The sequence below is a fragment of the Lepidothrix coronata genome, unplaced genomic scaffold, assembly GCF_001604755.1.
Source record: "Lepidothrix coronata isolate B3197 unplaced genomic scaffold, Lepidothrix_coronata-1.0 Scaffold302, whole genome shotgun sequence".
In the NCBI taxonomy this organism is placed as follows: Eukaryota; Metazoa; Chordata; class Aves; order Passeriformes; family Pipridae; genus Lepidothrix; species Lepidothrix coronata.
Genome location: NW_016690482.1, coordinates 515,786 through 520,197, shown reverse-complemented (window position 1 = coordinate 520,197; position 4,412 = coordinate 515,786). Strand labels below are relative to the sequence as shown.

Genomic DNA, 4,412 nt, shown 5'->3' with positions numbered 1-4,412 from the left:
AATGTTGGGGTTTATCCAACATCTTATGGCTCCCTTGTTCTTTGTAAAAGATGGGAGAAGGGGGTGGCAGTGAGCTCAGGCCCTCACTGGGGTCCTCCCAAGGGTGTGGAGCTGCTGGAGCGAGTCCAGAGGAGCCCACGGAGATGCTCCAAGGGCTGGAGCTCCTCTGCTCTGGAACCAGGCTGGGAGAGCTGGGAATGGCCAACCTGGAGAAGAGAAAGATCCAGGGAGACCTTGAAGCCCCTTCCAGGGCCTAAAGGGGCTCCAGGAGAGCTGGAGAGGGACTGGGGACAAGGGATGGAGGGACAGCACACAGGGAATGGCTTCCCACTGCCAGAGGGCAGGGATAGATGGGATATTGGGAAGGAATTCTTGGTTGTGAGAGTGATGAGTGACTGGAATGGAATTCCCAGAGAAGCTGTGGCTGCCCCTGGATCCCTGGAAATGTCCAAGGGGAGTTTGGAGCAACCTGGGATAGCAGGAGGTGTCCCTGCCCATGGCAGGGAGTGGAACTGGATGATCTTTAATGTCCCTTCCCGTCCAAACCATTCCATGATTCCATGATTTGCTGCGCAGCATTGGCCCACCCCTGAGCCCAGGGGGAGGATGGCAGCCATCCTCTTCCTCTGGGAAGCTGGGAAGCACCTCTGGGATGCTTTTCCTATGGAAAAACCATCTCCTCCATGTCCTGGATCGGTTCATCCGCTTCCATGAGCCGACAGCAACCGACAGCACTTTCATTCACATCCTCCTAAACACGCTGGGCTTGGACTTGCTGCTCTTGGAGATCTCTTCCTCCCTCATGGTTTTGACTGCTTCCCACCAGGGAAGATGCTGGGATGAGCAGTTGGATGCTTGGATTGACGTGCTGGAGCTCCAAAGGGCTTTTCTCCTCCTTTTCTCCATCCCTCGTTGGCCAAGCGGAGCCGTGGGCGCCCCATTCCCAATCCCCGTGGTGTCATCACCTGTCCCAGGCTCCAAACAGAATCCAAACATGACCTTGGGTGGAATAATTGGATCGTTTAGGTCGGGAAAAGACCTCGAAGCCCATCGAGTCCAACCTTTCAACCAAGTCCTACCTTTTCCCGAGGGAAAAAGCGCCACGGAGCAAAAACCAGGCAAGAAGAAAGGGGGGGGAATAAAAAGCCAAAAGGGAGAGTTTTAGGGCAAGCATCACATCAGCAGCAATGAAGGGAAGCTCTAATAAATTAGTCTGGGCTTAATTCCTTCTTGGAGGGGACGGGATAAACAATTCCCGGGAAGGAAAACGCAGGAACACCGCCTGCCTCCCCCTCAGGCCCGGCACCAACCACGCAGGCAGGGGCCTGTGCCAATTCGTTTCGAAAAAAACTATTGCAATTTAAATGAAAATATCAAAGAGATAGTTAGAATATTTATTCTATTAGGAAAAGTGCTTACGGCGTCACTTTGGGAGCGTCGGGGAAGGCATTCTCCTCCGGATGATGGATAGCAGCCTGTAATTATGGATGGGGGAGAAAGTGCTGAGAGGGCCAGATTGAACTGGGGGAGGGAGAAATACCAGCGTGGGCCATTAAGGGTTAATTTTATCCTCTAAATAATATCGAAAGTGCTGAGTCCGGGCCTTTTGCTCCGAGTGGAAAGTCCTCAAATGGACCCCGGAGAGTTTCTAATATTCTCCTGAATCGAGGGAAAAATGTTAACCTCGGCTTCCATAAAAAACGACGGCTCGTTAAAGAGGCAACGCTCCCTTTTCCCGGTGAATAATTTAGGCCGGGAGTAAATCTTGCCCTCGTTCCACCTTTCCCTGCCCTGGGAACGGGGGAGACGCCGGAGCGACGTCCTGGGCGGATAAACTCGGAGAAGGACAGCAATAATTTGGGATTTAGATGCTTTTATGCTGGAATTCGGCACACAGGGCTCTTCTCCCGGTGGTGTTTTCCTCCTTGTGCTCCTCCCCAAAGAGCAATTCCTGGTTTTTATCAGGCTTCCATCAAAAATGTCCATTATGATCCATAATTTATGACGTGGCGGCGGCGCCACTTAAGCACTTCCTGGGATGTCTCGGAGGATTCCAGGACAAGTGGATCAGGCCTTTGACCCATCCCGTGGGCTGGAACTCCAACTGCCGGAGCCAAACCTGTTCTGGCTTCATCAGGAATTATGTAGGATAACATGGAAAAGCTTTAAGTTGGCATTCCCAAATCCCTTTTTCCGGGAATGTGGGCTGGAGAGGGCCAAGGTCCCTCCACCCTTTGGGAGAGGGGCAGTTCCTTCATTAAGGGAATGTCATCCTCAATATTAATTAGTTGGTCACAGGTTGGACTTGCTGATCTTGGGGGGTCTTTTCCAACCTAAATGATCCCGGGATTCTGTTTCCGGAAGGTGGAACCGGTGGCAGAGAGGGGGCCTTGATTTCCAGCATCCTCAATGGGTTCCTCGGTCGTGGCTCGGGAATTTCTCCCCCTTTTTGTGCTTCCCAAAGGGATTGGAGGGACCTGCAAGTTGAGCTTGGTGAAGCAGTGGGTGAAACACGGCTCCAGATATCCCCATGGATATCTGGATCGTCCCTAAACACGGCATCATCCGTGTTGAAGCTGAATCCATGAAGGATTCCCACCGTGGATGTCTCTGTCCCGCCTTTCCTGGAGCTCCCTGATCTTCCCCCTGGAAGTGGGAAGAGAGGGAGAAACGGGACCTCTCTCCCAGGGGCTCCCCAGGGTTTTCCAAAGGCAATGAGCTGCTCCTCTCTGGCTCCACATCCCTCCTCCCACGTGGAGCCTCCTGTTGGGGTGGAAATTCCCTGGGAGAGGGTGGGATGAGGATGTGGATGTGAGGGATGAAGTTGCCGTTCGCGGTGGTGTGATCCCAAGGTTGGGGAGAAGCGGGAGGAGACATTGGATGGTTGTGGATTCTCCATCCTGGAATTGTTCAAGGCCTTGTTGGACGGGGCTTCAAGCAACCTGGCCTAGTGGGAGGTGCCCCTGCCCATGGCAGGGGGTTGGAATTCCAGGGGGTTGGAATTCCAGGGGGTTGGAATTCCAGGGAGTTGGAATTCCACGATCTTAAAGGTCCCTTCCAACCCAACCCATATTTGATGGGCTGAGATCTCTGCCTGGCCAAGAGCTCGGATCTGGGAATCACCACAAGCACTTGGATCACATCCATAGGTGATCCCAAGGAGCAGCTGCCTTGGGATTTGCCTTACAGGCACAAAATGTGGAAGGGAGATTTCCATGGGATATTGGGAAGAAATTCTTGGCTGGGAGGGTGGGGAGGGGCTGGAATGGAATTCCCAGAGAGGCTGTGGCTGCCCCTGGATCCCTGGAAGTGTCCAAGGGGAGGTTGGAGCAATCTGGGATAGTGGGAGGTGTCCCTGCCCGTGGCAGGGGGTTGGAATTCCATGATCTTTCCCCTCCCTTCCCACCCAAACCATTCCAGTACTTATTGGGATATATGAGAATCAGAACCTTGGGAAGCTCTCGGTGCTGGATTTCTCCAGCATTCCCAGTGTGCCGGAGCAAAGACAAACAAGTCAGGCCATTCCCCTCCAACTGCTGCACCTGGAAAATTGTTTGGAATTAAACAACCTCCCCCTCTCCGTGTCCACGAAGGCGCAGGAGCCACGGGAAATCCCCCTCTCTCCGTGTTTCTTCGGAAGTTGTTCCCCCGTGGGAGCCGTTAAGCAGCGAGAACACGGCGAGATTGAACAACGAGGCTTCCAGGAAAAAAACTGCTGGAATAAATCAGGGATGAACTGGGAAAGCCCATCAGCCTCCCAAAAATCCCTCTTTTTTTGTTTTTGTTTTTTTTTGTGGCACCACCAACCTTTCCCTGGAGATTTGCTCCTTATCCGTGTAAAACAAGGTGGCGAGGGCAGACCTGAACAACCGGCGCTTCCCGAGGAAGTGCAGCTTCCCAAGGAAGTGGAATGTGGTGCTTTCCCACAGCGGCAGCTGCTCGATTTTTCTGCAGAAAATGCAAATGTGGGGATTTTTTAACCTAGTCCTTCTCCTGTGGGGTTTTTTTTTGGTGCCTTCAGTTGGTTCTTTTCCTCTTTTCTGCTGGAAGTCGAAGAGTTTCCCACCATAACATGTCAAATTTAACCCATTTCTTTAGAAAATGAGTTAAATTTTCTAAAGAAAAATTAGAAAATTTTTCTTTTTTGCTAATTTTTTGATTTTTCCTAATTTTTTCTTTTTTTTCTTATTTCTTTTCACCAGAGCTGTGAGAGCAGCAGCCGATATTAAAATATCATTTGGGTTTTTCCCTCGATTATCCAGGGGATGGGTTCCTGATGGAAAACAGTAGCTCGGGCTCCTTGTTCCTTGTTAATCTTTTATCCCGGGAAGGTGAAGCTCAGCTCTGTTCCTGTTGTGTGTTCTCAGCTTATTTGCTTAAAAGGACATTTTTCTTTCCTCACACCCTCAGAC

General features: G+C 51.4%; 1 protein-coding gene across 1 annotated transcript in view; it reads left to right on the top strand.

The window, feature by feature from the left end:
- Positions 1–4,412, top strand: part of ZC3H3 (zinc finger CCCH-type containing 3) — a gene marked incomplete at its 5' end in the record, with an annotated part of 128,187 nt that overhangs the window by 105,383 nt on the left and 18,392 nt on the right. The gene's annotated exons all lie outside the window — the stretch shown is intronic.